Consider the following 11,361-nt stretch of genomic DNA (forward strand, 5'->3'; position numbering starts at 1 on the left):
CCTATCTCATGCCTCCCCGAGCGTCTATGATGACATTTGGTCAATAGAACGGCGTCGACTGGGTGCTATCGCCTTCTGCGTTAGTAGCAGAATGAGAGGGTGCGATATGGCTTGTAGGTTGAAGCCCATCCTAAAGTGCAATATTTATCATAGTATATTGCAACATGTGGTTCTGTTGGTTGTTGCATTATTTGTTATATATTGAATTGAATTATATTACATTGTATTATTTATTGTTGTCATTATTATTATTATTATTATTATTATTATTATTATTATTATTATTATTATTATTATTGTTATTATTATTAATATTATTATTATTATTATTATTATTATTATTATTATTGTTATTATTATTATTATTATTATTATTATTATTATTATTATTATTATTATTATTATTATTATTATTATTATTATTATTATTATTAAAAAAAATATTATATTTCCTGCAGTACTGCGACGAAAGAAGAGAACAACTTACACTGCGACATCAACTGTTATTCATTGTATCGTAGCATATTATTTCATATATTATATTATATTGTGCTATATTATATAATATCATGTCATATTATATTTTATTATATTATATTATATTATATTAAATTATATTATATTACATTATGCTCAATTATATCGACAACGAGGAGGGGCAGAGAGTGCACCAGGGTATCTAACATAAACCGCTACGCACTGATGATTCTTAGACGAAACGTAAATAAAAATAAAAATGGTTATGTGCAACTAGCATAAACAGGGGGTAAGAATTGTTGGCCCCTTAAATTTACGATCAAATTGTTTGTTCAAGGACTTCATGTATATTAAATATGATTGGCACATGTCACATCACAATCAAACAACACAAAATAAGGCTGGTTCACACCAAATGTTTCATTATCGACACTATTCCATTTTAACGCTCACTTCATACCGGTATACCAATCGTTCATACATTGCAAACTGGATACTTTTAGAGGAAAAAAGTTTTTTTTCATAAATACGTTTATTTCTTAAGGCAGTTCACATAAGTTTGTCTACGCCGTAGCATCACTTTTACATAAAATTCTTATCCTAATTTAATTCTAAAATAGTCACAAGGATTTGAATTTATTAAAACATATTCCTCTTATTACTTAAATATCATCTTAGGTAATTTGTCATTAATTATGAATTCTACTCGGAAATATTATTTGAAGCAAACGATTAACTTTTAAAAATTATAAAATAAGCTGTTATTTTCAGACATTTTGTTGATAATTTCATAAACTATTTCGATTTTGTTTGTATCATTACATAATTTCTATTCTAATTTAGCTATTGGTTGAACTCATGGACGCAGCTGGAATCAGAACTACGTCTTAAAAGGGGCCTTTATTAAATTGAAACTCCAATTTTCTTTATGAAATGATAAATAAGTTTCATGTATTGAAGGTCACGACAAGCAAGAATGTCTCGAACTGAGGCATTGGGTAGTCTACCTTGGGTACGCAAATAATTTATTAGTTGAGATCTGATATCACGATACTCCACGCATGTCCAAACAACATGGTCAATATCGCGGTAACCTTCGCCACAAGCACAATGATTAGTCTCGGAGAGCCCAATTCGAAGGAGATGTGCGTCTAACGTGTAGTGATTGGACATGAGTCTGGACATCACACGAATGAAATCCCTACTCACATCCAGTCCCCTGAAACATGCCTTTGTCGATATTTTCGGAATAATTGAGTGCATCCACCGACCCAGATCATCTTTATCCCAAGAAGCTTGCCAGCTGGCAAGTCTTCTTTGGCGAGACGAGCTATAGAATTCGTTGAAAGCAATCGGTCTCTCATAAATTTCACCCTCAATGGCACCACGTTTGGCTAAAAAATCGGCTCTTTCATTGCCAGGAATGAAGCAATGAGCCGGGACCCAGACTATAGTGATTAGATAACTATTGTTCAATATGTCGTTCAGGCACTGTTTTATTTTGCCCAGGAAAAACGGTTCAGTCTTGCCAGTCATGTCTGAGCGAATGGCTTCAATTGCACTTAGACTATCTGTGAAGAGGAAATAATGGTTTGGAGATAATGTGACGATTACACTCAAACTATAATGAACTGCTGCTAACTCTGCTATATAAACAGATGCAGGTTCTTGAAGCCTAAATGAGGCCGAAACATTTTTGTTGAACATACCAAACCCTGTCGCTTCTTCAATTCGCGATCCGTCCGTGTAAAATATTTTCTCAGAGTCAATATGCCTGAACTTACTTGAAAATATTTTTGGGATTTCCGTCGAGCGTAGATGATCCGGGATTCCACGCACTTCGCGCTGCATGGATGTATCGAAAAATAAAGTTGAGTCAGGGACATTTAGGGGGCTGTCACGGATAGGAATATATCTTGAAGGGTTGATTTCCTGTGACATATGGTTAAAATATACTGTCATGAATTTTGTTTGAGATCGAAGCTCGCCTAGTCGTTCGAAATTATTAATTACCATGGGATTCAGCACCACGTCATCTTATTAGCAGGCGTGATGAAAGCTCCCAAAATCGATCTTTTAATGGAAGAACTCCCGCCAGAACTTCAAGACTCATTGTATGTGTCGAATGCATGCAGCCTAAGGCAATTCGCAAACAACGGTACTGAATTCGCTCCAGTTTGATAATATGAGAGTTTGCAGCGAAACGAAAACAAACGCATCCATATTCCATCACTGAAAGTATCGTTGTCTGATACAATTTTATTAGATCTTGCGGATGAGCACCCCACCAAGATCCTGTTATTGTTCGAAGAAAATTTACTCTTTGTTGGCATTTCGTTATCAGATACCTAATGTGTCCTCCCCACGTGCATTTGGAATCGAACCACACCCCGAGGTATTTAAAAGTTGAAACCTGCGCGATCATTCTTCCCATCATATGGAGCTGAAGCTGCGCGGGATCATGCTTTCTAACCATCTCTGTTTTCTCCGCATAGAATTCGATACCCAGATGAAGAGCCCAAACGGACAAGTCATCTAAGGTATCTTGCAATGGTTTTTGCAGTTCAACATTTTGGTGAAGCTTGTCTGAAAGAACATCAATGGAAACTGAATAAAATGCTCCTTTAATGTCTAAAATACAGATGCCATTTGTTGTTTTTGAGCGAAGGCAATTTGGATGTCAGACGAAAGTAATGCAAGGCAATCATTCGTCCCTTCATTTCTACGGAAACCAAACTGAGTATCTGACAACAAACCGTTTGTCTCGACCCAAGTGTCGAGACGTCGTAGAATAATTTTTTCGAACAATTTTCTGATGCAGGACAACATTGCAATGGGTCTATATGAGTTGTGATTGGAAGCTGGTTTCCCCGGCTTTTGAATGGCGATAACTTTCACTTGCCTCCAGTCAGGTGGAACAATGTTTTGCTCAAAAAACTTGTTGAACAATTCCAACAAACGTCTTTTTGCGAGGTCGGGCAGATTCTTCACCAAGTTGAATTTAATTCTGTCCAACCCAGGAGCGTTATTGTAACAAGACAAGAGTGCTATAGAAAATTCCATTATTGAAAAGGGATTATTAATAAAACCATTATTTGGAGGAGATTCCCGAATAATGCTCTGCGTAGGAACAAAATCTGGGCAAACTTTCTTAGCAAAGTCAAATATCCATCGGTTCGAGTATTCATCACTCTCATTGCCCACGTTACGATTCCTCATTCGTCTGGCCGTGTTCCAAAGAGTGCTCATTGAGGTTTCTCTTGACAAACCTTCGACAAAATGTTTCCAATACCTACATTTCTTGGCCCGAAGTATGCTCTTGTACTTGGTTTCTAAAACCATAAGTTTTTTAAAATTCTGAGGAGTTCCTCCTCCCCGTTTTATAAACGTCTTGCAAGCATTTTGTTTTGCGAGTTTAGCCTCTGAGCACTCTTTGTCCCACCAGAGGGAAAAAAGTTTTTTCTAACAAAAATTTGTCCAAATTTTTTTTCTCCGTTGTCTCTGTCTCTGAAAACACTGAACTATACTGAAAGTCATAATCATCCAAGAATCCAACAAAAATCAATTTGTAAAGAGATTTTACAAAGTATATCTCTATAGATATGTGCCCGAAATTTACACATTTGTATTAAACTGGATGCTAGAGTCAAAATGGTTGCCTGGTGATGCAAATTGTCCTGCTTGGCCAAGAAATTAATTTTCTACTTTTCCTCACTGCCAACAAGAAACAGTGAAGCGAACAAATAGATGAATGAAAAACAGCGAAAATGGAAATACATGCTAATTGTGGGAAGCAGCTTCAAGATACTTCATTAGAATGGTTGCCTGTGGAAGCTATGCTTTTTTGACAAGAATTCCGTAGCCAAAAGGCGTTCAAAGCATTTTGTACAACCATGTTTTCATGAAACACAAAAGCTGCAGTTTGATCGATGACGAAGCATACACCAAACTTGATTTTAGACAACTTCTCGGTCAAAAGTTTTACGTCGCAAATGGACCTGCAGTACGAGGTCTGTTCAAAAAGTTCCCGGAATTTTTTAATTGCGCGCGTCTGGAGAGTCCGGTGGTCAAATTTTTTTTATTGTGTTGGTACATATGTCTCTAATGTATGGTGAAATTTTCAGCTGTATTCATTGTTTACATTCTGTTTTGTAGCGGCTGGTGTAGACGTGTTTTTTTGAGCTCGGCGATTTTTGTCTTGGTGACGTTGGGTGCTTCCACGTGGACGATTGTGCTTTTGTTTCGACATCATAACCGTACACCCATGTTTCATCACCAGTTATGACCCTTTCAAGTAAATTTGGATCGTCGTTGACGTCGTTTAACAGCTCCTGAGCGATGGTAATGCGTTTGTTTTTTTGATCAAAATTCAGCAGTTTTGGAACGAATTTTGCTGCCACTCGTTTCATGCCCAAAACATTTGAAAAAATATGATGACATGAGCCAACTGATATGCCAACTTCATCAGCATCGTATCGATACTTAACCGAAGCATTGAGAATCGATAATGACAGAGAACGAGTCGAAATGATTTTTATCTGTTGGTGCTCGAATCTGTGGTAGTTTTGGTTACCAAAGAGACTCTGGGTGTAATTATCTCAGACATTGATCACATTGTAAACAATTTTCATAGATTTTCAATATATCTGGAAAAAAAAAGAATTGAAATTCTCTTGATTCACCCTGCAATTAGCTTGATTTCGTCTTGTCATAGAGGAACGATGGAAGTAGACAATGACTCTTGGATGCGGTCAATTACGAACGGGACAGTAAAAAAACGAATATGAGATTGTTGGGTTGGATTCTTTCATTGGGAATGCGAGATAATTTTAAGCTCTGAAAGCAACCAATAGTAAACTTATTGAATCGTGAGTTCGAGGTGTTTTTGAGCGTACCAACTTACCTTTAGTCATCCTGTATTCATAAAAACACAAACATCAAATCAAAAAATGTTTAAAGCTAAGTTTCACGTACCTTTCGAAAAATAGGAAAGATTTCTGTCGGGAAACACCGTACCGATGGTGGACTATTGAATGAGTTGTAGACAAGCTGAAAGTTGGGGAGGATTATTACGATTGTAGTAATCGTACCAAGTAAGCTGAATCCTTACGAGTTCCATGAATTATAGGAGGGACACTAGGCTTAAATGTCGGTTAAAATCCCTGGAGTACGCCGCATTCGAAAGAAAAATCTGCTATTGTATCCAGGAATCATGAAACACTTTTACTGCTCAATTTACCTCCGGCGGTTTCCATTGCCTACGGGCGCATCACATTTTACACAATGCACCTCAGTGATGCCGACGGTTGTAAACAGACGGTAATCAAGCCGAAATGCTTGACACACGAAATTGACAGGTTAAGCTTCTGGTTTCAGAGCGAAATAAATGCCCGCAGCCGGCTCCCTTATCTTCGCTACCAAGAACTCGTGTGCGGTCCTACCTGAGTCAATTTCCATGCAAATAGCAATTTGGTGCGCATCGTTCGTTAGGACAAATTTGATTTCCACTCGCAATTTTCTCAATTTCAAGGAAGTGTATCCTTCCGAATAATTTCCTAGCATAGGTTTCGCCAAACAACGGAGCCGCGAGGGATTTTGACTGTTTGTGTTCCGCAAAGCCGCCCACTGATGGGAAAATCCTTCGCCAGGATTATCATCTTGTTCTTTCCTTGTTGGGCTGCACCTCCTCTCGCAACGGGGGTGACATCCGACAAGAGAATGCTCAAAGATCCTGTAAATGGAAAATTTGGCTTTTCATCAATAATGAACAACTTTCCGATGCTCTTTTTTGTCGGCTTGTTTCCGCCATTATAATGGTGGCATTTTCTCAGTTCATCCACACCGGCGAATTAGGAATACATTATTCACGATACACTTTTGCTGGGATACAAAAACGAAGCTCTCAATTTTTTATTTTCATCACCTTAATAAATCCCATATTTCATTTTGACCCTCAAGAAAAAGCGATTCTTTTCTTTTGCCTAGATTGGAACCTACTCGAGAGGGGAGTGTTGACTGTCGGTGGGTTTGCCTTCCTGGAGACGTTGGGCCTTGCTACCTACGAAGATTACTTCTTTTTTTTTGTCTCGCTGGAATCGGGAGAAAGTCGCAGCTGCTCGGATTCGGCACTTGCAGTAATGAATGATATTGTTTATGAACCCAATTTGGATACCGCGCACTTGGTGGGGCTGTGATGTGGGGACTGGAAGTAATTTTCAGATTGATAAATTTAATATTTTCCTTCGAAGGATTAGAACGCATTGCTTGGCACAGCTGAGATCGGCCCATTTACGACCGAATCCATTCGATTCGGGCAAACCTCCAAATACCGCCTATCATTTCGAGGCAGTAAATTTCGATCGTAAAACCCTTTACCAAGCCGCAGAACTGTGCCACACGCGGCACCGCCGTCGAACATTTGATTGTTACGGTAAATTTAAACCGTTTCTCATTTAGAACAGACGTTTAATAGCGCGAAACAAAACGTTCGCCTAGCCTTCACAGCCCTTTCTCGGGGAGGGGTTGTTCGGTTGGTGGTGAAAGTGGTGCGGGTAATATTTATTTTACGACCTTTCAACGTTTTCCAACAATGGCGGTGATGTTGCTGTCAAGTCTAATCCTGACCGACGAGCGGTTCTGTTCTGGGGGTTGGAGGCGGTGGTGAAAATGTGGAAAATGTAAACGGAAGTGGCTTACTTACAGGGCTAACGTTGGCTGCTGTTGGTTTGTAGTTTGCTAATTAAGGACGTTGTCGTATTTATAGATCGCCGGTTGTGTCGATTCCCGGCGAGAGTTTAATGACGAGATTCCTTGGCTGAACCATCGGTGCTTGGGATTTTGATGTATTTTTATGATTCGGCTTTTTGTGAATGAAATTAATTTTCGAATTTAGGAATTTAATCTGAGTAGGAGAAAGCTGGTAAATAACAGTTAGAAGTCATCGCTTAGAATGCAATCGAATTTATGATTAGTTTTATTAGGTATTTGGAATCATTCAACACGTGAGCTATTTGACGTATATGAACAACACACGAAATGCTGTCAATCGTAGAATAATAAAAAATCAGTTTCAACTTATGCTTTCGGTTGTAATCTATTCAAACAACAAGCAATAGTTTCGTGCGAGAATTCTGACAACAGTTTTGATACAGTGCGCTACATGGATGAATAAACATAAAAGATGAAACTCGGTCGCAACATCACCATTTCCTGCACGTTACACTTAACAGAACGTTTTAACTGACGATTTTTACACAACTAATTGCTTGTCATGATCATTGTAAAACAACAAACAAATCGCTATCCACAACAAGTGAATGGAAACTATATTCACCACTATTTGACTGGTTAGAGAAAACGCTTTACACTCAAATCTCTTCTTAAGCGTTTTTTGACATAGTTTCTTATAAAAAGCAAAGTCTTGTTATTACATTCCCCTTGTGGAATTTGACCTTCTGTTTCAACAGACTTCACAACCGATTTGTGGCGTACAGAATCATTACATACATGATATACGATTCTACTGACACTAAAAATCCTTCCAGGTCGGGGCTCGAACATACAACTAGAGATGTCCATCTCATCGGTGTGACGAAAAGCAAGTGTAATTTTTCCACTCGCACTGACAACAACTACAACGAGAGCTCTTTTCTTTTACACATATACACTACTGTTGTATACAGTGTGCACGAACCATGGGAACGCGTTGTCATTTTCTTTCACTTCTAGCACCAGATCGTACTAAAGTGCTACGGAAGTCATTTTAAACTCTCAGAGAAGAACGAAGATGTTTTCACTGAAGTGTCCACGATAAACGTGGGGCTCGCATTTTAGCAAAATAGCATGTTATCGTAGAATTTTCAGTTTTCCCTGCTGCAATAAAGATTTTCATAGCGAGGTTAAGCTCTACTCGGATCAGGGTCATGTCGCCGAAAGTCATTTCGCCGTAAGCCGTTTCGCCGAAAGTCATTTCGCCGAATGTCATTTTGCCGATTCCTGCAATTGTCTTAAAATTGCAATGAGAATCGTTTTAAAATAAAGACAAATTAAAGATGATAACGTTAACGCCCGTTTTGTTGACCTACAATTGTACTTCCTGAATAAAGATTGATTCATTAACCTCAGAACGGAGTTCCCAAAGAAACTTGTTGACTATTACCCACTAATCATCAATCATTACCCACTTAACTAAAGCAAAGAAACCTAGCTTTGAGTAGATCGGACAAACGAGGCGGTTACAGGTTTGTATGCAAGAGGCCGCCGCTTCCGACGGCGGGTCGGCGCCCAACTCAGCCGGCGTCGCCTCGGCGGCTTTATGCCGCCGAGCCATCTTGGCTTCGGTTATGTGGCTGCGCCACATCAGTTATACAGGAGGCACAATAACATAAAAAAATAATTTGATGTATTCGAAATTACCCTTTCGGCGAAATGACCCTTTCGGTGAAATGACCCTTTCGGCGAAACGACTTTCGGCGAAACGACTTTCGGCGAAATGACCTATTCGGCGAAACGACTTTCGGCGAAATGACATTCGGCGAAACGACCATCGGCGAAATGACCCGCACCCGCTCTACCCACTGTAAATCAGTTAAAATCACTAAAGTGTTCTCTCACACATGAAATTTACACGTTGGTGTATCACTCACTCCATCACTGCATACTAGCTTGTAAGACTAATGCCCTAAACATTTAACCATCAAGCCTGTTTTAAAGTGAATTTTCAAGATTATGCGGATTTTTTTCATGCAAAGCTTCAAATTATGTGTTTTTTTTTTTGTTACGTCTTATAAATGCACGAAACGTCGAGATCTAGTGTTATCTCGGGCTCCCGATTTTTCAAGGACCAAGTCCAAAAATTGTATAAAATAATTTCGAAAAACCTGTTTTAATCCACCTAGTGGTGTAATGATGCCTTTCTCATATCAATCATACCATCATATATAATACTGTGGTATTCTTCAAAATAATTTTCTTCGATTCCTAAAAAGAATAACCGAAATCGGTTTGTTTGACCGTCTACTGATAAAAACTATTAATTGGAGAAGATTTGAGGTCGATTTAGAAAACATTGTACGGTTTTTCGCCCTTTTCAGTGATGGTACACAATTTTTAACACACTTTACCTTATATTTCCGGATCCGGAAGTCGGATCCAGATGAAATTCAGGAATAACGTATGGGACCATAGGACTTTTCAATTGAACCTAAGTCGCGCCATCTATGAGAAAAGCTAGAAAACATATTTTAATTTTTTTGCACATTTTACCCCATAACTCCGGAACCGGAAGTCGGATGGTTCTTTACGGCAAGCATTAACTGAGAGAGACGAACAATATGAAATGATCAGACGGATAGGTATTCTAGATTGAATCAGTTATACATTTAGAACGGAAAAGCTAGCCTAGACAGGCTCATATAAGCATGATCAGAAGAAAGAAATTAATTCTATGTTTTTTTGGGTTCGTGGGTGTACATTAAAAAGTAGTTAACAATTGCTTTCAATATAATTAAAGAATGGGGTTTCTGGAATCACTACTAGATTAATAAGCAACACAATATATTAATATAATGATAATCGATAACTTAGGCTGAATTATTGTATTCTACTCCCGAGAGTATTACTTAATTATTAAACACTTCACTTTTTTTGCTACAGTAATATGACATTTTTTGGTACAGAGCAGTTCAATTGTATAAATAATATAAATTATATTTCTCTGTTCATAATCAATCTAGAAGCTGAGTGTTAGCCTTCAGCTGGGATGTGGCCGACATGTAATAAACCTCGGCGAAGAATAGAGGTTTATTACATGTAACTTTTTCAAGTCCTCTATCATGTCCTGATAGAGGACTTGAAAAAGTTAGTTTTATCTTACAATTCATTTAGATCTCGAATTTTGTCGTGAATACGACTTACTTCACTATGGGGTGCCTTTTCAAAATTTACCCTCTGAGAGAGTGATAATTTTTTGATCGTGAATATCTCTTGTTGTATCTAACGAATCAACATAATTTTTACTACATTCCATCGGAAATATGATCACAATTTTATGATAAAATATTCAGTTGTGTGACATAATCTCAAATAATTCAAAATTAAACTTTTCTGAAATGTTTGGTATAAACGGGTATCTAAGAAGATAATTCATAAGGCGCGTTTGCCTTTCTCGTATTTTTAAAGCTCATAGCTCAGTGATCTGTGAAAGCATTTATATAATCTAACTACCAATAGAATCGAAATTTTTCAACTTAAGCGTGAAAAAGCATTGAATTATTTCAATAGTACACTATTGAAAAACCTGTCTCACTTGACCCATGTCAACACCAGCCAATCAGAACGCGTTCTGAGGAAGAGAACAAAATATCTGCTGCTGTACAACAAACCGTTCGAGGAAAATGTTCCGAACAGTGCTTAATATCGTAGTGAGTTCCACAATTTGGTCCTTCTGAAAGGCAGGAATGAATCCCATACAGCACCCTGATAGTTTCTTTCAATAAAATGCAAATCCGAAATGGAATAATCGACATTAAAATTCTGTATGCGACTATTTTTATAACCGTTAGGACCGCCCATTAGTGAAAAAGCTACAAACGAAATCACATAAAAAGAAACCTCTTAACAAAAATTGAATCAGTTTGTATTCTATCGCCACTGCGAGCAGATGTGTTTTGTGTCGTTTGCAAAGCTAGTTTCGCTTTCGGCAAGAGCAATTACGTCACAGCTGCCAGTCATTTGCATTGGTGAAAAAACAACGGTGGAGAGCATTACACAAAATCAGCCGTTGGCTCTAAAAGTTTTCTAATGAACTATTAGGATTTGTTGTTCGCAAATCGAAGGTAAATATCCTCAGTTTAGTGCAAATCTAGAACAGTTTGGTTAGATTCG

The sequence above is a fragment of the Malaya genurostris genome, chromosome 2 (genome assembly GCF_030247185.1).
Source record: "Malaya genurostris strain Urasoe2022 chromosome 2, Malgen_1.1, whole genome shotgun sequence".
NCBI lineage: Eukaryota > Metazoa > Arthropoda > Insecta > Diptera > Culicidae > Malaya > Malaya genurostris.